This window comes from Neofelis nebulosa, chromosome 16 (assembly GCF_028018385.1).
Source record: "Neofelis nebulosa isolate mNeoNeb1 chromosome 16, mNeoNeb1.pri, whole genome shotgun sequence".
Classification (NCBI taxonomy): domain Eukaryota; kingdom Metazoa; phylum Chordata; class Mammalia; order Carnivora; family Felidae; genus Neofelis; species Neofelis nebulosa.
Genome location: NC_080797.1, coordinates 2,017,491 through 2,045,490, shown reverse-complemented (window position 1 = coordinate 2,045,490; position 28,000 = coordinate 2,017,491). Strand labels below are relative to the sequence as shown.

The window sequence follows — 28,000 nt, the reverse complement described above, 5'->3', positions numbered from 1 at the left end:
GTCTCAAAAATAAATAAACGTTAAAAAAAAATTTTTTTTTTAAAAAGTGAATTTAAAAAAATACAGTGTTTTTCTAAACATAAACATAAGAATAATTGCATCCCCTCCTATCTCCCGTGCCAATGTGGTTCCAACCACAGCCAGTCTAGAGGATGACCCCCTCGCCCCGGCACTATGAGCGTTTGGGGCCCACTTTGGGCACGGGGCTGTATGAATTTGTCACTGTTCCTTGAGGACAACTTGGACGTACAAACATGACATTATAAACTATGTCACTTTAAATCGTCTAAACACGGGACCTGACTTCAGGGTAGAAATGTTGTCATCTGTTTTTCCGATTGGTCACTTGAGGGCTTGCTCGGCCTGCCTGCAGGGGCCCAGCACTTCCCTCTGAGCGCTGTCACTCGATTCTGTCCTTGTTCAGTGGGGTGACCGGGGAAACACCGTCTCGCACGGTCTAAGGGTCAGTTTCTCGGGATACAGGGATCCCTGCCTCGACCACGACATACCCTTGGGCTTCCAAGCTCTTAGTTCACACAGGCTCGGGCGGGGTCCCCACATATGACTCTGGTTCCAGACTCTTAGTTCACACCAACTCGGGCAGGGTCCCCACGTGTGACTCTGGTGTGAGGGGGCTGTACCAGGGCCATGTCCAGCTTTAGACTATTTTCTTTTTTCAAAGCACTTTTGTGATTAAAAAAAAATTTTTTTAAGTTTATTTATTTATTTTGAGGGAGAGGGAGAGAGAGAGAATCCTAAGAAGGCTCTGAGCTGTCAGCACAGAGCCCGACACGGGGCTCGATCCCACGAAACATGAGATCATGACCTGAGCCGAAGTCAAGAGTCGGACGCTTCACCGACTGAGCCGCCCAGGCACCCCCAGCTTTAGGCTCTTAAACCGTCAGGCCTTGGTGTTGAGCCCGGTCCTATGAACAGCCACTTTCCTCACAGGGGGTTCCCTCTCGGGACCCCCAGTGTTCCTTCCTGTTGATGGATCTCTGTTAGAACCTTCTCAGTCTTTCACGGAGGGCTTGATTAATATTGAACAATGTAAACAAGAATTCAAATCCCAGTCCCTTTCCTTCCAGGTAGTGTCTTGGGCCCTTTAGGCAAATCTCCCCCCTTCCTCCTCATCCGCCGGTCTGCACACCACGGGAGTATTGGGGTGTGGCAGAGCCTTGGTGGGGCCTCCAAAGGGTGCCGGAGAGGGGACGCTCAAAGCTCAGAGAAGAGTCCTGGAAGGTTTGCTCCCGGGGAGCTGCGTCCATTCAGAGAGAAAAAGCTGCGGGTTATTTTGCCGCCTCTCTTCCCTCCGCTTCCTGCGCCCCCGTCTCTGGCAGACGTCCCCAAGCTGAGCCCAAAGAGTCTGTGCGAATTTCTGTGCTCTCAGAGCGCTCTTAAGTCACGATGCCCTTCAAGGAGCGGTTGGTTTTGGTCGTTGAAAAAACTCTTTGCAGGGGCGCCTGGGTGGCTCAGTCGGTTAAGCGTCCGACTTCGGCTCAGGTCACGATCTCGCGGTCCGTGAGTTCGAGCCCCGCGTCAGGCTCTGGGCTGACGGCTCGGAGCCTGGAGCCTGCTTCTGATTCTGTGTCTCCTTCTCTCTCTGCCCTTCCCCCGTTCATGCTCTGTCTCTCTCTGTCTCAAAAATAAATAAATGTTAAAAAAAAAAAATTAAAAAAAGAAAGAAAAAACTCTTTGCCAAACTATATACTTCTCCCCACAGCTTGCTTTTCTCCCTTAAGAGACGTTGCTCGCAGAAACTTCTGGGGCTCACTGGTGATTCACCCGACGCGTTCCTTCGAACAGCTGTGTGGTGCTCCACTGTCACGGGCGTACGGCTGTTTCCGGTTTGGGGGCACACGACCGACGCTACGAAGGGTGCGTTTGTGCTTACGTCTTCATGCCCTCGGTGGTTCTATTTCTGTGAATCGGAGTCCAAGAGAAAGGTGCAAAGAATAAAAGACCACAAAACAAGAATAAGATAAAACAAACAGGATGAAAACAACAAAGCCGAGTGTCTACTTGCCTGGCGGTGGAATACACCAGGGGACACACGGGCTGAATCGTCCACGGACGGGGATAATCAGGAATTTTTCAGGGCTGGGAAGGGGGCGTTTGTAACGTGTACGTGAATTCACAGTTGAAAGCTTGTCCCTGGAGAGGCTATTCCTGGCCATCAAAAATCTTCAGCTGGAGAGCAACAGTTTATTTCTGCCGTCTGCGGGGCAAGTGCTGGCCGGAGCCCTTTCCCGTGGGGACCCGGGGCTCTTTGTGATCTTACGGGGAGCCGGTGCCTCCGACAGGTGGAGGCAGGGTGTAGGTCAGAGCGCAGTGCGCCAGGAAGAAGGCCGCGAAGGCGACAGAGGGGGTCGTAGCTGGAGATGGGGGCCCCGGGGACGCAGTGGGAGGGAGGTGTTGAGGTGCAGGAAAATGGGATACAGGTGATGAGGGCAGACCCCGAGGGGGCAGGTGAAGTCCAGGAAGCGTATGGAACACCCGGCCATAGATTCCGCGCACCGACAGCGGGCAGGGCAGCGTCTCAGATACCACGGCGGTTTGTGGCCCTCTGGAGGGCCACACACAGGTCCACAGATACATTAAAGCGCTAAGATTTCAACCAGGAGGGGCAGAAAGCAATTGAGAAACCAGTGTCTTAAAGGTTTCGTAAGGGGGTGATAGGAAAGCGTGGCTCAGGGGTGTGATTTCCTTAGCAGTGCTCCCTGCTTGGCTGCTAGGCACCCACACGAAAATAGAAGGTTGGAATCCTCCGGAACGTTAACGGCCGGAACGGGAACCCCGAGGCTCTGTCAGAGGCTGATACGGCCCCCCCCCTCGTTCTTATCTCCCCAGCGTCGCTGGCGGAGCAGGCGCGGACACCGGGCCTGTCGTCGAGTGTCGTCAGCTTGCATGTCAAGCAGACACGGTGTCAGGAGGGGCCTCCCGGATCTACCCCCGTGAGGCTGGCGTCTCGGGACTGCTCGGATGACTCATGCCACAGCGGGCGCTTCTCAGCATTTCTGGAAGGAGGCTGAGAGGTGCACCCCGGGCCCTCTCCCCAGCCCCCACCGCCGCCCTCTGTTTCTTGGAGAGCCAGCCTCGGATCCCTGGCTTATCTTGGCAGGACTGCACGGGAAGGCCACCCCCGCGGCACCTTGAGCCTCCCACTCCATCCTGGAGAGGACACCCCAGGGGCCACACAAACTTTACACCTTCTCTGGGAGCCCTGCCTACGACCCTTCACCATCCCACCCGTTGACCTTCCTCTTCGGCCCGGTGTTTGTCTTGTCACCCTACGTTAGTGACATTTCTTACTCACCCCGGCTTCCAGATGGCTTCTGCGTCTTGCCTGATGGTCTCTGTTCTGCCCTGTGCTGACTGTCGGGTGGTCCGTGAGACAGACTCGTACTGAAGGTTTGAAAGGGTGACAGCCAGGGCAGGGGCTAGGGGGAGGGAAGTGAGGCACTCCCCTTGGGCATGACATTTCAGGGGGTCCCCCAAAACTCAGTAATCGAGATAGAAACTATTTTGGGCGCCTGGGTGGCTCAGTCGATCAAGCGTCCCACTCTTGATCTCGGCTCAGGTCATGATCTCCTGGTTTGTGGGTTCGAGCCCCACGTTGGGCTGTGCAGTGACAGAGTGGAGCCTGCTTGGGATTCTCTCTGCCCCTCCCCCACTTGTGCATGCACGCTCCCCCCCCCCCCACCGTCTCAAAATAAGTAAATAAACTTAAACATGTTTTTAAAAAAGATGGAAAATATTTTGATGCAGTATTTTAAAAAAATCAAAATGAATGCAAAGAAAAATCTAGGATGAACAAGATACCAAAACGTAAAATAAATCCAGGATCAGTTGTAAGACTTAACGTTAGCCATCTGTATTCTTAACATTTTTTGCAATCGCTCCTTCCACCAGAGATTTCTCTCTGGCCGACCTGACCCTCGGGACCCCCAGACCCAGCCCACAGGGGCCTTGCTGTAGAAAGTTTTTACTTTCTCTCATTTCTGTTTATTCGCAGACCCTCTCACCCCCTCTCCCCACCTCCACCCTCCCCTCAGCAGTGACATACTTGAGGAAAGGCCGTATTTTCCTTATTATGTAAACAACTTATTTGTCACAAGTATCGTCTCTTCAACCTCTGCTCTGCCTCCTGGCTTTCTGAAACCAAGATGGCTCTTCAAGGTGTTTTGTAAATAATAAGCCATCTGCTACTTTAGCCACAAGAACAAGTGATTTCCCAAGGTTAAATTCTCAAGCATGTTGCCTTTCCCACAAATGTCTGTAAATTGAGGGAAGCAAAGATTGACTCTCTTAAGATTCATACGTGGCCAAAGAACTGTTCTCTCATCCCCAGAGAACAGTTGGCTACAATCAAGGGGTGTGTGTGTGTGTGTGTGTGTGTGTTTGATGAAAGTAAGAGAAAGCAAGATGGATATACACAGTTAACCCTACAAGACTCTGACAAGTAGATATTATTACCCCTGTTTTATAAACTAAGGCTCAAAGAGGGGAAGGGCTGTCCCGAAAGTCACACATGTCACAAGCAGGTGATCAATGTTGCAACAGTCTCCGTTGCCTTAACTGGGGCTGCCCTTAGGGCGTGCAGGGTCTCACGCAAATAACTCTTTGCGGGCCTCCTGCCTGTATAAATGGCTTGATTGATGTGGAGAAAGGGAACCCTCCTGCACTGTCTACGGCAGTGCAAACTGGTGCAGCCACTGTGAAAAACGGTATGGAGCTTCCTCAAAAAGTTAACAATAGAACTACCCTACGACCCAGCAATTGCAGTGCGAGGTATTTTACCTGTGGGTACAAAGATGCCGAGTTGAGGGGTTATATGTGCTCTGATGTTTATAGCAGCATTGTCAACAATAGCCAAATTATGGAAAGAGCCCAAATGTCCATGGACTGACGAATGGATAGAGAAGATGTACACACGCGCGCACACACACACACACACACACACACACACACACACACAGGAATATTACTCAGCCATAAAAAATGAGCCTTGCCATTTGCAACACATGGATGGATCTAGAGTGTATCGTGTTCAGCAAAATGAGTCAGTCAGAGAAAGACAAATACCAAATGATTTCACTCATTTGTGGAATTTAGAAAACAAAACAGATGCACACAGGGGAAAAATAGAGAGTCAAATCATAAAACAGACTCTTAACTATAGAGAACAAACGGAGGGTCGCTGGAGGGGTGGTGGGTGGGGGGATGGGCTAAATGGGGGAAGGGCATTAAGGAGGGCGCTTGGGGTGAGCACTGGGTGTTGTATGTAAGTGACGAGTCACTAAATTCTACTCCTGAAACTAATACTACACCATGTGTTAACTAGAATTTAAATAGAAACTCAAAAAAAATTTTTAAAAAATGCATTATGGAATTCATGGGTGCATGGTGATTTATCAGTGGAGACACGGAGTACTGGTTAGTGAGGAAGTACTTACGTATTTATTTATCATGCATCTACTGCACAAGGAGTGTGGCATGAACATTTGCTCCAGTGGCTTTCTGAGAAGGAGTGCTTAAGAGGTACATTTTTTCTGAGATCTTGCATATTTGAAAATGTCTTGGGGCGCCTGGGTGGCGCAGTCGGTTAAGCGTCCGACTTCAGCCAGGTCACGATCTCACGGTCCGTGAGTTCGAGCCCCGCGTCAGGCTCTGGGCTGATGGCTCGGAGCCTGGAGCCTGCTTCCGATTCTGCGTCTCCCTCTCTCTCTGCCCCTCCCCCGTTCATGCTATGTCTCTCTCTGTCCCAAAAATAAATAAAAAAAAAAAAAAACGTTGAAAATGTCTTTATTCAACTCACATTTGCTTGGTAATTTGCCTAGGCCTAGAATCCTGGATGGGAAATTAACTGCCCTCAGAATTTTGAAACTATTTTTGTGAGTGTAAGGATAGACTAATTTCCATAACAAAGAATTCTCCGAATACAGTGACTTAAACATCCAGCGAATAGTCCACATATCACTTCTTTTTCTCTACTCTGAGGTTTCCTCAACTTCATCTCTGCTTTTTTTCTATTAAATTAAAAATATTTCTGGGGCGCCTGGGTGGCGCAGTCGGTTAAGCGTCCGACTTCAGCCAGGTCACGATCTCGCGGTCTGTGAGTTCGAGCCCCGCGTCAGGCTCTGGGCTGATGGCTCGGAGCTTGGAGCCTGTTTCCAATTCTGTGTGTCTCCCTCTCTCTCTGCCCCTTCCCCGTTCATGCTCTGTCTCTCTCTGTCCCAAAAATAAATAAAAACCGTTGAAAAAAAAAAATTTTTTTAAAAAAAAAAATTTCTGCTAGGGCACCTGGGTGGCTCAGTCGGGAGAGCCCCCAACTTCGACTCAGGTCATGATCTCACGGTTCGTGAGTTCGCGCCCTGCATTGGGCTCACTGCTCTCAGTGCGGAGCCCGCTTCGGATCCTCTGTCCACCCCCCCGCCCCTCCCCCACTCGTGCACGCACAGGCACGCTCTCTCCCAAAAATAAATAACACATTTAAAAATAAATAAACTCCTCATTTAAAAAAATACTTCTGCTATTGAAACTTTTCTGTCTTGTTCTTTGTTACTTTCAAAAAACAGTTGGCTCCACCAAAAGCAATAAGATAGTTAGGAATAATCCTAGCCAAAGAGGTGAAAGACCTATACTCTGCAAACTATAAACACTGATGAAAGAAATTGAAGGTGACACAAAGAAATGGGAAGACATCCCGTGCTCATGGATTGGAAGAATAAATAGTGTTGAAATGACTATATTACCCAAAGCAATCTATACATTTAATGCAATCCCTATCAAAATACCAACAGAATTTTTCACGGAACTAGAACAAACAATCCTAAAATTTGTATGGAACCACAGAAGACCCCGAATGGCCCAAGCAACCTTGAAAAAGCAAAGCAAAGCTCGAGGCATCATAATTTCAGACTTTAAGATATGTTACAAAGCTGTAGTAATCAAAACAGTATGGTGCTGGCATAAAAATAGACACACAGATCAATGGAGCAGAATAAAAAGCTCAGAAATGAACCCACGGCTCTGTGGCCAATTAGTCTTTGACAAAGCAGGAAAGAATATCCAATGGGAAAAAGACTGTCTCTTCAACAAACAATGTTGGGAAAATTGGATAGCAACACGCAGAAGAATGAAACTGGACCGCTTCCTTACACCACACACAAAAATAAATTAAAAATGGATTAAAGACTTAAATGTGAGACCTGAAACCATAAAAATCCTAGAGGAGAACATAGGCAGTAACTTCTTTGATATTGGCTGTAGCAACTTCTTTCTAGGTATGTCTCCTGAGGCAAGGGAAACAAAAGCAAAAATAAACTATTGGTACTGCGTCAAAATAAAAGGCTGCACGGCAAAGGAAATGACAAGACTAAAAGGCAACCAATGGAACGGGAGAAGATATTCGCAAGTGACATATCTGGTAAATAAATCGATAAAGAACTTATAAAACAACACCAAAAGGTGGATGATGCAATTAAAAGATGGGCAGAAGACATGAATAGGCATTTTCCCAAAGACATGTAGATGGCCAACAGACACGTGAAAAGATGCCCATCATCACTCATCATCAAGGAAATGCAAGTCAAAACTATGATGAAATATCACCTCACATCTGTCAGAGTGGCTAATACCAACAACACAAGAAACAACAGGTGTTGGCAAGGGTGTGGAGAAAGGGGAACCCTTCTGCACTGTTGGGGGGAATGCAAACTGGTGCAGCCACTCTGGAAAACAGTATGGAGGTTCCACAAAGAGTTAAAAATAGAACTACCTTAGGATTCAGTAACTGCACTACTAGGTATTTACCCAAAGAATACAGAGATACTAATTCCAAGGGATGCATGCACACTGATGTTTATAGCAGCACTATCTACAATTGTCAAACTATGGAAACAGCTCAAATGCTCATCAACTGATACATGGGTAAAGATGTGGTGTGTGTATATGTGTGTATATATATACACACACAAGCACGTGCATGCACACACACATATGCATACACACACACACACACACACACACACACACACACAGGAATGTTATTCAGCCAAAAAAAAGAGTGAAATCTTGCAACAACATGGATGGACCTGGAGAGTATTATGCTAAGTGAAAGAAGTCAGAGAGAGACAAATACCATGATTTCACTTAGATGTGGAATTTAAGAAACAAAGCAAATGAGCAAGGGGAAAAAAAGAGAGAGAAACCAAGAAACAGGCTCTTAACTATACAGAACAAACTGATGGTTACCAGAAAGGAGGTGGGTGGGGGGATGGGTAAAGTAGGTGATGGGGATTAAGGAGTGAGCTTGTCGTGATGAGCACCAGGTATTGTATGGAAGTTTGCACCTGGAACTAATATTACACTGTATGTTAACTAACTGGAATTTAAATAAAAACTTAAAAAAAAAACTCACCTTGCTCTTGTTTCAAGGATGCTAAATCTCTAATATTTCTGAACATGATAATTACGGTTGAAAAAATTTCTACTCCTGCACTATTCCTGTTTTTTTTTGAGTCCCTTTCTCTTTTTAAATGTCTGGTGATCCTTGGCCTTCTCTTCGTATTTAAGACTGAGGCACTAAAAAAGGATAGTGCCTGTTGGTGGGGCTTTCAAAGGAATGAGCAGAGACCTGGCCATTGGTGTGGGACCTCCAGTATCAGTATCTTTAGGCATTTTCTAGTGGGATGCTTGGTCTCTCCAGAGACCCAACATTCCAATTTCCTGTTTGGGGTGTGTAAGCCTGGCCACTGGCATTCTTGGCAGCATTTGGAGAAAGAGGACTGGGGATGCACCATTTGGCATGTTGGCTTTCACTTAGATTTTCTGTTTTCACTAGGACACGTCCACCTGATGTCCCAGGTCCAGACTTCCCTTGCTCAGTCAGAGGATACACTTTTAGTCTTCTCCTGGGGAAGAGGAGGGAGAATTGCCTGGATGGGTTGATAAAGGAATATGGGGGCCATTTGCTTCCTTCTCATTCCAAATTTCAACCAGTTCTACTGTGCTCAGTCTCACCTGCAGCCCTAACTGCATTCATCATCAGTATTCCAGTTCCTGACACTTTCTGGGGGATCTGTGTTGATTGGCCCACCCACACCCTGTGGGCATTTGACTTTTAACTTTCTCTGGTCTGCTACATTAATTACCACTTGTCCATGTGCTTTCACCTTCCAAACTGTAGATGTCATCTCTTATCTACCCTTGCACCATCTTTCTTGGGAGAGGTCATTGAGAAGATGTGATCACAGTTCATGTGAGAGTTGGACTCAGGATATTGGGGGCTCCTTGCCCTTCCCTATGCTTGGAATGTATGCTCTCCCCACCACCCCTACAGTGGGAGCCGCTTTCAAGGACACAGCCTTCAGAGAACAGTGTGTCGTTTAGACCATCTGGATGGTTCATGTGACTGAACCCATTTATGGCTTCTTTATACAGTTTTAAGATATGGCAGGCAGGTGTAATCTGCTTGTTCTTCAGCCACCCAAGCCTTGTAAGTTAGTTGATTATTAAAACTGCCGCCTACCAATCTAGAATGATCTGCCACTTACTTCGAGCTCTCCTTGCTCTCTGCATACAGGGCCAGGTTGTGAACCAACAATCTCCAATTCCTTTTGTCATTATGCTTTTTTAAAATGTCCCTTAACTGACATTTCAGTGGAGAAAGGAATGAGAGCAGAGGAGAGGAAGAACTCCAGCCCTTCATCATTACTTAAAAGAAGATTTTTTCCTTAAATAGTGCCGCTCTTCCATTTTTTTCCCTCGTCTTTCCTTCTTGAGCTTTTGGATGGATGTTAGAACTTCTGGATTTATTCTCCATGTCCCTCAACATTTCTTCCTCACTTTATAATAAAAATGATATTTCTGGGGCGCCTGGGTGGCTCAGTCGGTTAAGTGGCCGACTTTGGCTCAGGTCACAATCTCGCGGTCCGTGAGTTCGAGCCCCGCGTCGGGCTCTGTGCTGACAGCTCAGAGCCTGGAGCCTGTTTCGGATTCTGTGTCTCCCTCTCTCTGACCCTCCCCCGTTCATGCTCTGTCTCTCTCTGTCTCAAAAATAAATAAACATTTTAAAAAAATTTGAAAATGATATTTCTGTGTTTTGTACTTTGAGAGAATTCCTTGGCTGAGTCTTCCAACTCACCAATTCGCTCTTTAGCTGTGTCTGTTCTGCCACTGAGTTGTAATCTCAACAACAGCACTTGTCTTATTCCCTACTTCTCTAATTGCTTCACTTAGAAACTCCCAGTTCCTGTTTCATGATTACCTACCCTTATCTCTCCGAAGATATTATTTATCCCTATTTGAAGTCCTATTCTAACACCTTATTAATGCCATTGCCTTGGGTTTAAGTTCTCCCAGTGTTTGAACGTGTGCCTCTCTTATGAGGTGAGAAACTTCTCAACTGCCTGCTAATTCTTTCTTTGTGTATTCCTCTTCATAGCTGATATTATCTGTTAGATTGTTGCCGTCTTAGTTTTCACAGCCCCGCTGGGGAGAGGGGCTGGTGTCACTGTCAGGGTTGTAACTCTGTATTTGTTTCCACTGAAAGTTGGAAGTGGACGGGTGTGCTTCTGGTGAGGCACAGAGTGTGATTGCTCCATATTCCGTAAGGATGGCTTCCACATGGCTCCCACACCTCGGGCACTGTTCTTGTTTCCTCCTGGGAGAAAGGAGTATATTCCTCTCTCTGTATTCCTGCTGATGTTCCAGGCTGGTATTCCCTTTCAGCCTAGTAGGACTTCTGTCTTTTAGCAAGTCCTCCCTCTCTTTCCCATGAACCATTCACTTTCTGATCTTGGAGCATCTGCAATATATTTCCTATCATGTTTATGGTTAGAATTTGGTGTGGAAAGTAGACTCCAGTTTCTATCTGTCCGCCATCTTGTAATCAGCATTGGGTATTTATTCCTTACCAAATCTCCTTGTATTGGGGACTGGAAAGATATTTTGAAACAGTCTTGCGATTCTCAAACTATGAATCAAAGAAGCAAAAGTAGTTTAACCAATATATCCTGCTTCACCAGTTGGTTACAAAATTGGGTTACATTCCTTTAAATATTTAGATTAAACGATTCTTTACCCCACCCTGGCCTGTTAGGATGTGTTGTTTTTCCTTCTCTAGGGTGCTTCCGTGATGTTAGTTAACAGTTCTGTACTACTTCCTTTGGGCCAGACATTCATCTAAGTGCTTCTTACACGTATGAACTCATTGTGATCCCAGACTCCTCGAGGAAGCTTATTAAGTTTAATGTGTCAGTACTTGTTACTCTTTTCTCGAGAACGAATCTGAAAACCTGCTCAGTCTGGAAGAGATGCCTGTGTTGTGTCTTTCGTTTTTTGTTTTTTCTTTTGTTTTGTTTTCTGACTGTGGTTGCTTTGACTGGGATATGGATTGCTGGTGGGTCCCAGGGTGTTTAATGATTATGCTCCGTATCTACTGGTAACCGATCTATTGAACACCAGTCAATGATGGTGTCCTGTCTCCCGGGACAGCGATTGGCCGAGAGGTGGACGCGTGGCCCGGGATGGGCTAATCGGCACCAATGAGGCTTCCTTCTGAGGCTTCGATGGAACTAGAAAGAATAGAGTCTTTGTGTTTCCACGGTGGCCGCCAAGCGTGTAGGCCATGGGCGTGTTGACTTCAGCGCCCTCCACTTGGAGAAAGCCTGCCTGTCAGAGAATAAGGCCGACATAGAGGAAAGCAAAGCTGGGTCACAGACAAGAGAGACTGAATCCTGATGAGATCGTTTGAACGCTTTGATCCCGCCACATCTGAGGTCAGACCACTTCTGGCTGTTTAAATCATAGGAACCAATAAGTGTCTTTTCTTGTTTAAAAGCCGCTTTGAATTGACTTTCTGTTACATGTGAACAAAGGATCCTGGATAACGCAAGTGGCAGGCACTGAGTGGCACGGTCTCTAGGCTGGGGCGCGGGGGCCCCCCTGTGGTCCAGGCCCAAGAAATAGCACCTTGAAACGGTGACCCAGCGTTCTCCCCGGACAGCCCAGGACCTGTCTGAGTGTGGATGTGGAGTGAATTTCTTCCTGCCTTCCTGGGGTCCTTTTCCAGATGGCTCTCTTCTCATAATTGCTGGGTGCTGCTCTCAGGGGCAGGAACTTGGCATCCCCTGGCTTTTTTTTTCACATTTCTAGAACCTCTCTAGGTGAGTCAGGTAATTTCAGGGGCACTTGCGTTTGGGTCTGGGAAAACTGTTTGCCCAGCGATCGACCTTACATTTTCACGTTGACTCACTACTTAATGTTTCCTCCCCCCGCCCCCCCCCCCCCAATATGTAGTCTGAAATAGGGATCGTCTTTTTTTTCTGAAGCATTGTTTTCTGGGGAGTTGACTTTTGTCCTGGTGCCTGCCCTCAAGCTTCAGAGGAGTGGAAAGACAGTTCTGTCCATCAGCTCTCCTAGAAGACGTACTTTAAAGTAGGTCACCTTGATCTGACCTCTCCAGTTCTGTTCGTATTTGTTCACAGACAATAACATCACCAGACAGCACCTGTCTACTGACCAACTAGTTTATGTTAACTTTATAGTAACATTTGATAGCTTTTCCATTGTGTCTGGCATCCGGAAGCGTTTTTGTGAGCACTGGCAGTAATTAACCAATATTTTTTTTTTTTGGGGGGGGGTGTTGTTTTGGGTACAATTTTCCAAACCCCCCTCCCACAAATCCACTCTAAAGCATTCATCTGTGAGCAATGGGGTGTATGCCTAGCATCAAAAAATGGCAGGTGGAGCCACTGACCTTCCTTAAGGTTTCACTGATGTGTGTTCCAGAAACGTCACAACTCCTGCTCAGGTCACAGTGTGTCCCCGACGTTAAAAAAAAAAAAAAAAAAAATTCAGTGATTAATCTACAAAGGAAGAGTTTTTGTTTTTATTCTCATAGACTTTTCATTTGAAAATAGTTTCCGGTTTACAGAAAAATTACAAAGACCGCGCAGAGACCCTGTCAGCAGTAGTTTGAAACTTGTTTGAAGATCCTTAGGTCGGGAGTTTCCTCCGGAGGTATTCGGTGGTGACCCTGTACGTTTGTATACTGGCCGAGTAGAGTATTTCGAGCAATAGCAGGATCTCAGTCTCTTCTAATCTGAGTGGATTATATCAAGAAACCTTCATCTTGAAGAATCGTTTTGCCCTCATATTTGCAACGTGGTCACCTTCTGGTTGCCGGTGGGATGCACTTGTACGTGGTCTGTGAAGTTGTCGATCGACACCTGTAGACCCTTAAGCTTCTACGTGTCAGGCTTTGAGGATAGCAGGAGGGTATACCGTTCATGAGCATTACTTTGGGGGGTACCTGCAGACAAAGTATGTTAGCAAGGCTTCTGTGTACACGCGGGGGTATTACAGTTGGATTGGACTTTCTCAGCCATTTTATGGATGGCCGGGTATGCCATATTCTATAACAAAAAGGTACAATTAAATATCTTTTTTCTTTTTCATGAAATTAGGTGACTTGCTGATTTTTCTGTTTTATTGTGAAGTTATTTTATTTTATTTTATTTTATTTTATTTTATTTTATTTTTTAATGTTTATTTTTGAGAGAGAGACAGACAGAGACAGAGACAGAGTGTGTGTTGGGGAGGGGTAGAGAGAGAGAGAGAGAGACACAGAATCCGAAGCAGGCTCCAGGCTCTGAGCTGTCAGCACAGAGCCTGACTCGGGGCTTGAGCCAACGAACCGTGAGAGCATGACCTGAGCCAAAGTTGGGTGCTTAGCCGACGGAGTCACCCAGGCGCCCCTAAAAAAATTTTTTTTAATGTTTATTTATTTTTGAGAGACACAGAGAGAGAGAGGACGCAAGCAGAGGAGAGGCAGAGAGAGAGAGAGAGAGAGAGAGACATAGAATCGGAAGCAGGCTCCGGGCTCCGAACTGTCAGCGCAGAGCCCGACGCGGGGCTCGAACCCACGAACCGTGAGATCATGACCGAGCCGAAGTCGGATGCTGAACCACTGAGCCACTCAGGTGCCCCTATTGTAAAGTAATTTTTTTTTTTTAAATTTTTTTTTTCAACGTTTTTTATTTATTTTTGGGACAGAGAGAGACAGAGCATGAACGGGGGAGGGGCAGAGAGAGAGGGAGACACAGAATCGGAAACAGGCTCCAGGCTCCGAGCTGTCAGCACAGAGCCCGACGCGGGGCTCGAACTCACGGACCGCGAGATCGTGACCTGGCTGAAGTCGGCCGCTTAACCGACTGCGCCACCCAGGCGCCCCTATTGTAAAGTAATTTTAAATCAGCTTTGGTGAGGTATAGTCTGTGTACGATAAAATGCATTTATGGTACGTGCGCATGAGTTTTGACAGATTTATACACCTTTATATCTACGGCCATGTAAATATATGGAATATTTTCATTACCCCAAAATGTTTCTTTGTGCCTCATGCCAGTCACCCTCCCTAACCCTAGGCAACAACTGATTTGCTTCCTGTCACCATAGATTAGATTCGTGTTATCCAGGGTTATGCATAAGTGGAATCAGATATCATATACTCTTGTATCCACCCAGCGTAACGTCTGAGTGATTTGTCCACTGTATTCTGGGTATCAGTTCATTCCTTTAAAAAGACTTTTTATTTTGAAATATTCATGGATTCACAAGAAACTGCAAAGGTAGGACAAAGAGGTCCCATGTACACATTACACACTAAGGTTAACTGTAGGACAGTTTCAAAATCGACCCTGGCACGATGGGTGTTTGTAGTTCTGTGCCACCCTGTCACACATGTAGATTTCTGCGGCCACCAATGCAGGTAAGCTACAGGACTCTTCCGTGGCCCCAAAGCTCTCCCTGCTTTCACCCTCTCCCTCCCCCCTCACCATCCCTAACCCCTGGCAACTGCTAATCTGTTCACCATCTCTATAACTGTGTCATTTCTAGAATGTTCTGTAAATGGAATCATACAGGGGCACCTGGGTGGCTCAGTCGGTTAAGCGTCCGACTTCGGCTCAGGTCACAGTCTCACAGTTCGTGGGTTCCAGACTCAGGTCATGATCTCATAGTTCGTGAGTTCGAGCCCCGCGTCGGCCTCTGTGCGGACAGCTCAGAGCCTGGAGCCTGCTTCGGATTCTGTGTCTCCGTCTCTCTCCGTCCCTCCCACGCTTGCATTCTCTCTCTCTCTCAAAAATAAATAGATAAACATTAAAACATTTAAATGGAATCATACAATATATGACCTTTTGAGATTGGCTGTTTTTCACTCAACGTAATGCTGTTGTGGCATGGGTTTTAATCCACGCTGCCAATCCAGTTGGCCCCTTCTGACTTGGGGAGTGGGGTGGGGAGTGGCACCCTATGATCACCAGGTGCAGATGGAGGTCTAGGATCCCCACGTGGTCTCCCCTGACATCTTGGAAGGGTGGCCTCATCAACACCAAGTGGCGATAAAAGTCCCAGCTCTCTGCCCATTTTTCTCTGATGGCACACCAGCAGGGGGACATTAGAGGTGCCTTGTTATAGCAGAGAAGAGCAGCGGTCCAGGCTGTCCATTCAGCATTTGCTGATGCAGGTGTGGATGGGGTTCTGGTTCTTTCCATGGTGTTTGGCGGGCAGAGAGCAATTGTGTCTAAAGGTCTTTCAAACTAGCAAGACTTTTTCTTCTCCTTCTCTTTCTCCTTCTCCTCCTTCTCCTTCTCCTTCTCCTTCTCCTTCTCCTTCTTCTCCTTCCCCTTCCCCTTCCCCTCCCCCTCCCCCCCTTCTCCTTCTTCTTCCTTTGACCAGAGAAATTTCTTGGGATGTTTGTTTGTTTGTTTGTACCTGTTGGTGTTCCCAGGTTGGCATCCCCTCCGGCATCCGACCCAGATACGTGAGGCAAAACCCCCCGGAACTCACCACCCTGTCATTTCTGAGGTCCCAAGGTCCCTAGCCAGTCTGTCTTCTTACCTGTACCTTTTACAGTCTTCTTATGTTTGTCTTCTGTGTAACGTTCTCAGTGTTTAGCTGTACTTAGTGGGAAGTACAGGGAGAAGTATAATCTATTCATTTTCAGTTCATCGCTTGATTTTTTTGCTGAGTAATGTTCCATTGTATAGAAATACCCACGATCTGTTTATCTAATAACCTGTTGATGCAACTCAGATTGTTTCTAGTTCTTGGTTTTATGGATAATGCTGCTTTGAACGTGATTTACTGCTTCTGTTAACATACATCGCCAGGTCTTTGTGTGGACATATGTTTTCATTTCTCGGGATAAACACCTCAGGGCAGAATTGCTGAGTCATACGGTAATTGTATGTTTAACTTTACAAGAAACCGTCCAACTGTTTTCCAAAGCAGTTGTGCCATTTTACTTTCCCACCCGCCAGCCTCCAGTTGGTATTGACAGTCTTTTAAATTTTAGGCATTCTGGTTTTAATTTGCATTCCCCTGGTGACTGACGGTGATGAAAATCTTCTCATGTGCTCATTTGCCGTTCGCAGATCTTCTTTGGGAATATGTCTGTTAAAATCTTCGGCCCATTTTGTTTTATTGAGTTGTTTGTCTCCTTATTATGGAGTTGTAAAAGTTCTTTATGTTCTGGATGCAATTCTTTTATTAGATATATGCCTTACAAATATTTGCTCCCAGCCTGTGGCTTGGCTTTTCATGGTCTTAACAGGGTCTTTTGAAGACGGCAAGTTTCTAATTTTGATGAAGTCTGGTTTAGCAATTTTTTTTTTTCCTTTGGTAGCTGATACTCTTTTGTCCTATGAAAACTTCACCCAAACCAAAGTTTAAAAAAATGTCTTGTGTTTTTGTATAAAAGTATTATAGTTTCAGGGGTGCCTGGGTGGCTCAGTCAGTTAAGTGTCTGACCAGCTTCGGCTCAGGTCATGATCTCGCGGTCCATGGGTTCGAGCCCCGGGTCGGGCTCTGTGCTGCCAGCTCAGGGCCTGGAGCCCGCTTCGGATTCTGTGTCTCCCTCTCTCTCTGCCCCTTCCCCCGCTCATGCTCACTCTCTCTCTCTCAAAAATAAACATAAAAAAAAAAAAAAAAAAAAAGAGCAGTCTCAGGACAGTTAAAAATAAAGAGCGTGGACTGTTGGGCCAGACCACCAGCATTTGCCCCAGCGTTACTAGACGTGGGACTTTAGGAAACGTATATCATCTCCTTTGTGCTTTACTTTCTTCCCTTGTAAAATTGTAAAAATAACAGCGCCTCCACTATGATTGGGGGTGGGGATTAAAAGTCAGTATATGTGAAATGAGTGAATAGTGGTCGTAGGTGGTGGAGAAATGCCTGATGCTCCTATTATTGTTACGGCCCGTCGTCTACCAGGAGCAGCTGTGTGGTGACCACGAAAATAAAATGCAGAAGAATTCTGACTGAGGTCTAGAGGCACAGAGACAGAGGGGTCAGGGAAGTCTCCAGAGGGGAGTTTATATTTGGGTTGACTCTTGAAGAATGAACATAGCTCGCCGGCTGTGTAAGGAGAAAGGAGCATCCTTGGCAGAGGGAAGTCCAAGTACAAAGGCAGAGAACTGATGACCTGATGTGCTTGTGCTACACAGAAAATGGTCTGTGGGGCCGGAGTGTAGAATTCATGGGGGAAGATGGTCGGAGGGTGCCACGGGGGTGCCGTTGGAAGGGAAGGCAGGGGCCACATTACCATGAACTCCTCCGTGTAGTGAAAGCCATACAAGAAAAGGCACGACCCGTGTTGAACCTGCTCATTGAACTTTGGGAGGGGATGATACCGACGAAGACGGTGAGGGTTTTCTTTTTTCTTCTATCTGAACGTGACTTTAGACTTGGGTTGACCCACAAGCAGTGGGAGAGCGTATATATCAGAGGAGCTAAGAGTAGAAGTGTCAGGAAAGGTATGTGTGGTGGCACCGTGGGGGACAGGCAGTGGCAAGAGTGACCGTGTCTGCTGGGCCGTTTCTCCGTTCCCCTAATGTTGACTGAGTGTCTGCTCTGTGGATTCCCAGATCTCGAGGGCACAGAGCGAACAGAGAGACAAAACCCCTCTCTTAACTCTGTCATCCACTGTCCATCGACTATATCACAGGTATTTTTTTCTGAGTATTTTGAGGCACATCCCAGACACCATATCATTTCCCCTGTAAATATTTCCTGTGTCTCTCTTACTGATGAGGATTTTAGAAAACAGCTGCCATGTTATTATCACACCATCATTTCTCACGTCGTGCTATGAGATCGCGTCGTACTCTCTCACAGTCAGTGCGCACCCGCATTTCTCCCAGTGTTTCAAAAATGTCTTTTTAAAGGTTGGTTTCTTTGAATCCAGGTCCAGGCAAGGGCCGCCATAGTATTTGGTTGACCTGTCTCTCCTACTCACCTCTAGCTGGTCTCCATAGACCCTTGTAACCTCTCATGTCCCTGGAAATTTTTGTATTTTTAAATTATCGTATGGTAAAACTCACTTTTTGGTGTGCAATTCTATTTTTTTAGATCATTTTTTAAACTATTTATTTATTTATTTAGAGTGCGAGCAGGGGAAGGGCAGAGAGTAAGGGAGAGAGAGGATCCCAAGCAGGCTCGAACCCATGACCCTGGGATCATGACCTGAGCCAAAATCAAGAGTCAGACGCTCAACCGAGTAAGCCACCCAGGCGCCCCTACGATTCTATGTTAACCTTCGTGTAGATTCGTGTAACTCGTACCTCAATCGGGACACAGAGCAATTTATTCACCCCACCCCCACCCCACCAAAAACTCTGCAGCACTGTCCCTCTTAAGTCACACCTTCTGTGCCATTGTATTTGTTGGAAAATTGAGTCACTTGCTCTGTAGACTATGTCACCTGCTGGGTTTGACCGACAGCGTTTTCGCAATGTGGCTTAGCACGTTTCTGTCTTTCCCCTGCTTTCTGTAAGCTGGTAGGAGATCTAGAGGTTTGATTAGATTTGGGTCCAGTTTTGTTTTCTTCTCTTTTGATAAGAATACTTACAGACAGGGCTGTGGGTTTCCTATCGCATCACATCAGAAGGAACGTAGTATTTGGTTGAATCACTTCTGGCGGTGCTGAAATTCATCACTGGGTTCATGTCTCAGCTGGATCCCTCCGTCGGAGCGCGCCCCGTCGGCCCCTCACCTGGTGACTTTCCGAGCTGTTCGTGGCCACCAGCTCGAGCTATAACTTCATTAGGGATTACAAAGTGGTGATTTTTTAGTTCTGTCGTTTCTTTTGCAAGTATCGATTTTATTCTATTCTGATATACATTTAACAGAAGGGAAGGATCAACCAGGAAGAGACTGTGCAGTCATTTCGTTAAGGAGGTGGTGGCCCCGTGTCACCTGGGTGGCTCAGTCGGTTGAACGTCCGACTTCGGCTCAGGTCAGACTCCGAAGCAGGCTCCAGGCTCTGAGCCGTCAGCACAGAGCCTGATGTGGGGCTCAAACTCACGAACCACGAGATCGTGACCTGAGCTGAAGTCAGATGATAAACCGACCAAGTCACCCAGGCGCCCTTAGACTGGACCTTTTAATATCTAAAATTGTCATTGTTCTAACAGCCAAAGTGACACAGGAAGCTATGAGATCTTAGAGGCTAATTCTGCAGATCTCTTCAGTTTGTGCAAATTCACTGAGCGTATACACATATATGCACTTTTCTGTATGCATCTTCAATTTCAGTAAAAATTTATAAGAAAGCTGCAGATTGTAATATAATTCAGACATACAGAAGGGAGATCTCGCACAGATTTGAGGACAGTGGAGAATTAAAAATAGAGATTTTAAGGGGCTCCTGGGTGGCTCAGTCGGTTAAGCATTGACTTCAGCTCAAGTCATGATCTCACAGTTCGTGGGTTCGAGCCCCACGTCGGGCTCTGTGCTGAAAGCTCGGAGCCTGAGCCTGCTTCGGATTCTGTGTCTTCCTCTCTCTCTGCCCCTCCCCTGCTCTTTCTCTCTCTCTCTCAAAAATAAATAAAGATCCAAAAATTTTTTTAAAAAATAGAGATTTTAGGATTGTGTGCTACTGAGTCCTGCCCATTTATGCCAGCGACAGGCTATTTATTATCTGACCCTCTGTTGTGTCCACAGTCCGCTGTAGCCAGGGGAACACAGTATGTGTGCCTTGCTGGGAAATTCCATCATGAAATCAATGAAAGGTTTCAACCTGGGGAGTGCCATTTCGGAACATTCCCTACGGTGGCCGGGCCAGCGGATTGGAGGAGGCCATTGGAGTTTGGCAGGAGTTTCGCACGGTCAAGAGGCTGTGACACAAGTTCCGGTCGGGGAAGAGCAGTGCACAGGCTGGCGGGGGGGGGGGGGGGGGGTAGGTCACACATACACCTGCAGCCCAGCCTCTCCCCCGAGGACGCCCGCACGCAACTGCCTGCTGTCTATCAACTCCAGTATTAAGCACCTCACCCTCACCACGTCCAACCCGGGCTCATGATATTCCAGCGTCCTACTCCGATGGGTGGATCCCGCCCATCGGACATTCGGTTGTGCAAGCCAGAATCCGCAAGTTACTCTTGCCTCGTGCCTTCTCGAAGCCCTGCTAATCTTATCTGTTAAAGGTCTCCTGAGTCCTTCGTCTTCTCTGCACCCCCACAGTCCTCACCCAGTTGGAGCTGCCTAGGGGCCGGCTGCAGGCGCCCAGTTGGACCTCCTTCGCCCACCGCAACCTGCATGCGGTCCATTTACCACTCTAAGTTTCTTTAATGTTCGTTATTTTTGAGAGAGAAGACAGAGTGCGAGTGAGGGAGGGGCAGAGAGAGACAGGGAGGCACAGAATCCGAAGCGGGCTCCAGGCTCCGAGTTGTCCGCACAGAGCCCGACGCGGGGCTCGAACCCGCGAGCCGTGAGATCATGACCCGAGCCGAGGTCAGATGTGTAACCGGCTGAGCGACCCAGGCGCCCCTCATTTCCAAAGCCTTTCGATCTGTACCATCCAGGATGCTTGGGGCTGGATCCGTTCTCAAGAAGGGATTCCCAGGTGGCGGCTCCCAGGCCTTCATCCTGCTAGATGGGTGCCCGCTGCCCACACAGATGGTGTTGGAAGGCGTGGGGAAAGACGGGCCTCGGCAAGGACGGCTGTGCCAAGAGAAGACGACCCCAGACAGAATCCTGGGGGCGCTGGCTGCGCCCGGTTGCCAGACAGAGAGATAGGATGCTTGTCGCGCCCAGAGCGTGACCCGGCGTCATCCACCCCGGGGGGAGTGTCCAAATCAAGAAGTCTGCCCATTCCCCCACTTTTTTTACTTTTCCTTCTCTAAGTTTGATTTTTGTGGGGCTTGGGGGCGGAGTCACCCAAAGGAATCATCTGTTGCCTTGACCTCCTCGCCGGGTTTCTGGACATCTCCCTGCCTCTTCATCCACACAGGTGGGCCAGGAGAGGAGCCACGTTCACGCCCCGTCCCGGCTGCAGTTGACTGGTCCAGAGACAAGCACCTGGCTGACGTTTGGCCAGTCATTTCCAGGAATTGGGAAGGAAGGCTGAGACGCCGGCTCAGGCTGAGGACGTGAAGGGGACTTCCTGTGTCCCAGGCCCAGCCTCTTCCGAGCCTGCCCTTGGGCTCCGTGAGAAACGCCAGGGCCCTGGCAGTGAGCTTTCCCTTAAAATGTAAGGTGCCTTCCGTGGGCTTCTGTTACCGGGACTCAGAACAGTCCCACCTCATGACTTTCCGAGAACACGGTTTCCTTCCTCATGAGCTCCGAAGACTGCTTGACATTAGTCATAAAATTCTTTCTTCCCTCCTGGAGATTAAAATGGAGAGATGACTGACTGTACATAGAAAACCAGAAACCACCGCGTCCTGCCCTCGTTGCAGAAAAGAAACGCCACTGCGGAGGACCTTCTCTGTTGGGAGGATTCCTACTGGAACTCTCTTTGACTATAAATCCCATGTGGCTAAGCTTCTACTTTATCGCTGCTTTTTAAGAATAAGAGGGAGTTGCCCTTGAACCTGCCCCACGGTGTCTCCAGTGAGAGAACAGTTACAGTTCACACTTGGAGTGGAGTCCGGTAGCCATCACCGCTGTCTCTCATTCCTCCTGAGCCAAAGAACAATCTTCAAGAAAGGGGAACGTACAGAATACCTGAAGGTTGAGAAACAAGAGAGTTATCTTGGTTGGGGAAGGTCAAAACTCACGCGGATAGTGGCTGTCTCGTTTGAATATCTCTCAGCTCTGATTTGGCTCGGTGATATAGGGAAGAATGTTAGAGAAAGGAGCCTTGACTGGCGACTGTCCCTTTTTGTCCCCAAGCAGGTACAACTCAGGAAGAGAGGTTTCCTTGGTTTGGGCAAAGTCCTAAAAGAAGCTGGGGTTCGGGTTGGTTGTGGGACTACCTCTTGGGGGCCGAGAAGACAGTGTCAGAAGGATGGGGGAGGGGTGCTGGGACAGTCTGTCCCCCCCCCCCCCCCTTTGTTCTTCCCTTGGGAGACGGCTGAGTTCCCCTCCACGGCAGCCCACGGTTGCCTGGAGTTAAGCTGGGGTAAGTCTGACTGCAGTTTCACTGCTCTGTTTCTTGATGTCTCGTCCGTTGCATCAGATCTTAGGGGCTTGAAGATTGTGCCCTCGGGTGGTTTCAGAACGCGTCCGCAAATCCTTTGACGCTCTGTCCATTGAAAGGCTGGGCTCGCGTCTCCCCCTCACCTGAAGCCGGGTGGGTTTGTAACGCCGCGTGTGAGCAGTAGAGCGGGATGGAAACGATGTGCGAGTTCCAGGGCCAGGTCGGAAAAGATGCCGCGGCTTCCCCCTTTGCCGAACACTCGTTTCTGGAGCCCTGAGCTGCAGGGTAAGAGGTCTGAGCCCAGGCCGTAGGGAGAGGCCGTGCGGAGGTGCCAACGGTCAATAACTCCAGCAAAGGTCCCGGCAGACGGCTGTCGCCGAATGCCAGACGTGGGAGCGAAGGCACCGTCGTGTGAGTCCAGCCTCTAACGGTTGGGTCTTCCAGCTGCGGAGCCTTCCCACCTGAGGTCCCAGAGGTCACGGAGTGGAGACGGGCCTTTTCTGACGTGTCCCCACCTGAATTCCAGACCCACAGAGTCTGTGAGCAAAATAAAATGTACGTTCAAAGGCTTTACGTTTTGAGTTAACTTGGTGTGCAGTGAACCCGAAGTAATCAGAACACGGCCCCGGACCGAGCCTCCCCGCCCCTGTCCGTCACGGCTGGAGGCTCGGAGGGCAGTGGCCGAGCACCCGTGGTCTCCGCAGGCAGACTGGCTCCCAAGAAGAAAATGAACGGAGAGGTCGCGTCGAGCATTCTCATTTTATTCTTCCCATAATCACCAGCGAGATACGGCATCCCGTCGCCCCTAAGACCCGGAACCTTACAGGAATTAAGCTCCCTTCTCATCGAGGAACGTCAGAAGAGGGACCCAAGTATTCACCTCTGTCGAGAAGCGTATCTGAAAGGGCTTATTCTGCGTCCCCCGCCTCCCCCAATTATTTCAGTGCACTCTTCTTTTTTGATGTGTTGTACTGTAGTAACTTAAATTATAGTGAAGTTAAAAGAACAAGTTACTATAAAAATTTTAGTAAATGTATGTTATTTAATAATGTATGCGATATGTAATAAAAATGTTATTATGATTAAAGAATAAAAATTCTTCCGTTTGTTTTTGTTGTTTTGTTCTCTTTCATTTTAGTGGTTCTTTCGAATGTTTTGTGTTCCTTGGCCTTACGAAGCCGACTGGAAACTCTGAATACGTAGGCGAGGTTTCCAGCCGTGTGGGCCTCTCACAGGGAAACCGGAAGGCAAAAGGGCTCTGTCTTTGGGTGTACCTCCAAGTGTTAATTAGAACAAGGAGGCCTTTTCTCTGGAATAGTTTAATTCTGCAGATGAGAAGTGCCCTATCTCCTGCTTTGGAAGCGTGAACTACTTGCAAATAGGAGCAGATTGGGGAAGGCCTGGGGTCCCCATCATTCAGCGTTAAGTGTCACTCGATCTCCCGGTTGTCAGGCTGTTGGAGGGGAAAATTTTTCCCATACCCTTCGAAGGTTCTTCCAGCTGGTCTAAGAATTACATTGACATAAGACAGATGAACAGGAGAAAATCAAATTTAATGTCCTACGTATGGGAACCCCACACGTACAAGAGGTTCAAAGATGTGTAAAATGGGGTACATATGCCAAGATAATCAAGATATCTTCTCTGCCATTGGATGGGCCATTCAGATAAAATTTATCTCTGGCGATAACTCTTATTCTGGGAAAGACCCCCAGTTGAGATTCTTCTAGGTAGTTAAGGGAGGTGCTAAAGCTTCTCTTGAGCCCACAGGGTCTCCATCGGCTTCAGCTCAAAATAGTCCACATGCCAAAGGGGCACCTTTGGGGGGAACTTGTCCTGAACCCCTTCGAGACCCACAAGTCACCCCACTCCCTCTACCCTACCTGGTCACCCCAAGCCCAGAGTATCTCACTTCTTCAAAAAGTAAGCCTCTCATCTTGAAGTGGGAAAGGATGCTAGCCTGTGTATGTGGGATAGGAAGGCACTTGGTGGTCTGATCCCTTAGCACCACACTTACAAGCACCCCCCTCATGTCAGCCTCGTGTCTCACCACAGCTTTTGTGATCTCTTGGCTCTCCACGGGCTGAGCCTTTCCAGATTCTGTGGAGCTTAATTGGCTCCCTTCCCAATGGGTAGCTCTCTTTTGGTTTAGGAAGATTAAATTGGCCATCTAGTCACGGAACTCAGACTCAGAACGGTCCATCTTCAAACCTCTACGTTTCTTAGTTTATTTTACGAGGTTAGAGTAACGCCTGGTAAATCTGAGAAAACAGGATTACCAGAAGCTGGTTCTTCTGAATACAGATGCGGGATTCCTAAATAAAGTGTTAACAGAATCCAGCACTGAAAAAATCTATGCATGGTAGATGACTCAGTAAAGAAATACAAAGTAAGGGGCGCCTGGGTGGCGCAGTCGGTTAAGCGTCCGACTTCAGCCGGGTCACGATCTCGCGGTCCGTGAGTTCGAGCCCCGCGTCAGGCTCTGGGCTGATGGCTCGGAGCCCGGAGCCTGTTTCCGATTCTGTGTCTCCCTCTCTCTCTGCCCCTCCCCCGTTCATGCTCTGTCTCTCTCTGTCTCAAAAATAAATAAAAAACGTTGAAAAAGAAAATTTAAAAAAAAAAAAAAGAAATACAAAATAAAATGAGACACACTTTTGTGTGTATGTGATGAAGTTGGCAAAGATTTTAAGAAAGATACTAGCCATTGCAAGCAGTGGTAGAGGAAATAGGCACTCTCCTACGTTTCTGACATGGGACTCGATTGGCATCACCTTTCACTTTCACTGTGTGTGGCAAAAGTCTTACTATCTCACACAAGACATTAAGAAATCTGGCTATGAAGATACTCATTTCATTCTTGTTTATAGTATTGAAACATTGATAACGGTTTATCTGCCCACTAATACGGGCTTGATAGGAGAAATTAGAACCTCAGACATATAATTATGCTGAAGAATAATAGGAAAATATGATAATGATATGTTAAATGAAATCATAGGTTTAAAACAGTATGTTCCCATTTTTTTTTTTTTTTTTTTTTTTTTTTTGTATTACAAGGGATTCTTTCTGTTGCAAAATCTCAACTCAAAGTGGCTTAAGAGAAAGAAGGGGAATGTATTGATTCATAATCCTAGAAAGTCAGGGAGCATGACAATACCTTCAGGCAAGCCGGACCCATGTGCTCATGGGGCATCGCCAGGCATGTGCGTCCGTCTCCTAGTTCAGCTTTATTTTCTGTTGGTTTTACTTTCAGATCCGCTTTCCACAAGTGTGGTCAAACAAGGTGTGTTAGAGTCCTCCAGGGAAATAGAGGCAGGGAGACTCGGGAGAGCGAGCCCAGGGGCGTAGTTGAAAGGCCTCAGAGCCAGAGAGCCGAGGGTGTAGGTTCCGGGCTGGGTCTGAAGGGCTGAGACCCAGGAGTGCTGAGGTCAGGAGGTGAACGTGCCAGCCTAAGTAGTCGGGCAGAGTGAATTCACCCTTTCTCCACTTGTTTTGTTCTACTCAGGCCCTGGGCAGATTGGGCGGGGTCCATCCGCACTGGGGAGGAGCGGCTGCTTTGCTCAATCCGCCCATTCAAATGCTGATCTCTTCTGGAAACACCCTCGCAGACACACCCAGAAATTATGTTTAACCAACACATCTTGTGGCCCAGTCAAGTTGACATGTAAAATTAACCGTCACAGAGGGCCTGCCAGCAGCTCTGGGATCATGTTTGACTAACCGAACAACCTAGGGGGGAGAGAAAGGAGAGTCTTTCCTTCCAAATCATTCCAGCCCAAATCCCAGTGCTGGGTCTCTTTGGCCAGGCCTGGGCCACGTAGCCTTCTCTTCAGCTGAGAGATGGTGTGGGGCGCACCTGAACTACGTAATAATGATAGCAGCTAAAATTTATCGAGTACTAATTACATGTCGCCTGAGGAGTCGGAGTTCGAGTTCTATGGTAGATGTGTCACCCTGGGCAGTTTTGTCCCCCCACATCTGAAAAAGACTCACAGCCCGTGTCCTTGATTTGATTTCAGTCACTCCTCTTGACAACCCTACTGAAATGGATTCTATTCTCATTTTACAGATGAAGAAACTAAGGTTCAGGCAGGGTAACTGTATTATACAAAACGAAAGAATTCGCAAGTGGTGAACCCACTCATGTGGATTGAGACTGTGGGATTAGGCGGTTCCCCCCAAGAAGCATCAGATGCTCCTTCTGACATTGGAGACAGAGCCCCAAACAAAAACAAACGAAAACAAAACAAAAGAACCCCACAGAATACAGGCCTATGAAAACTCTATAAAACCATCACTAATACACTCATAAAGGCAAAAGAATATGTTGCACTCTTGTTATAAGAAGAGGGATGATGTAATCATACCTTCAAGAGAATTAAAAAAGAGCCCTTAAAGGTTAAAGCAGGAGCACAGACCGAAAAAGGTACTGTAAGGGTTGGAAGATCAGTTTGAGGAAACTCCTGAAGAAGACAAAGGGATGGAAAATAGGAGAGAAAAGATAAGCCTGGGAGGTTCAATATCTGAATAATCGAGTTCTAGAAAGAGAGAACAGAGAACATTTAGGGGAGGCAGCCATCAGTAAAACAATGAAGAAGCATTTACCGGAACTGAAGGACTTGAGGTTCCAGATTGAAAGGGTCTTTCAAATGCCCATAAAAAAGGACGAAAAGAGACCCACCAAGACACATCATCATGAAATTTTGAGACACTGGACAAAGAGATCTTAAAATCAGAGAGAGAGAGAGGGAGAGAGAGAAGGGAGAGAAACATAAAAATCACATATAAAGGATGAGCAATCAGATTTGGCTTTAAGAGAAGCCAAGAAAGAGGAAGGCATGGGACTGCTCACATAGGAATCTGACCCAGGGGAGAGGTAGAGGGGATCCTCAGGGTGAGGGTGATGGGAGAGTCCAGGGGACAGCCATGCACTAGATGCAGAAGGAAACGGTTCCGATTGAAGCACCGTGACTGCAAAGACCTAGCCGGGGCTGCCGCCATTATTACCCTGTTACCTTCACGCTAACCTTAAACCAAGGGTGAAATGCCCAGAGAGTCCAGCCCGAGGTCGTCTCCGTGCTCACCTTATTTTGACCACATGTTGGTGACATTCCTACTCATTCCCGCATGCCCCGCTGCCTGACACGCTGCATATGTCATCTAGAAATGCTGGAGGGGAAGTCGTGGCGACCAGAAAAGACAGAACGGCCTCTCCCTCTGGCCAAATACCTAAAACCTGGTCCATGCCATGGTGCTGCCACACGTCTCAGCTGTGCTGAGCCTGATGCCCAAGGTTACTCATCCCTTACTCGGTGATTTTCCCATCAAAGGCTTTTGTAAATGCTCAGGGAAGCTGAGGTCAGGCAACGGCCTGGAGACTGTTCAGTTTAGCTTCTCCCCCCAGCCTTCCTCCAGCAATGGTGGTCTTAGCCTCTCCTTATAGTCCCACATTGCAGCTCGCTGCTCCGATTTTCAAAACTTAGCAATATTTAGGGATGCGTGTGTAGGTGGAAAGCGAAAGAGGGCAAATGGGAATGGTCAACACGAAAGCCATCACAGTGGTTACTGCTG

The 28,000-nt window shown here is 47.5% G+C and overlaps 1 long non-coding RNA gene across 2 annotated transcripts in view; it reads left to right on the top strand.

Annotated features, from left to right (window-relative positions):
- LOC131497009 (uncharacterized) overlaps positions 1 to 28,000 on the top strand; it is a 63,444-nt gene that overhangs the window by 16,791 nt on the left and 18,653 nt on the right. Inside the window, exons 3-4 of one of the 2 annotated variants that reach the window (XR_009254713.1) lie at positions 1,724 to 1,878; positions 2,851 to 5,195. The exons of the other annotated variant lie outside the window; for it this stretch is intronic. This is a non-coding gene — a long non-coding RNA (uncharacterized LOC131497009). Of the gene's footprint in view, positions 1 to 1,723; positions 1,879 to 2,850; positions 5,196 to 28,000 lie in introns of those variants that run through there. 2 annotated transcript variants of the gene reach the window in all.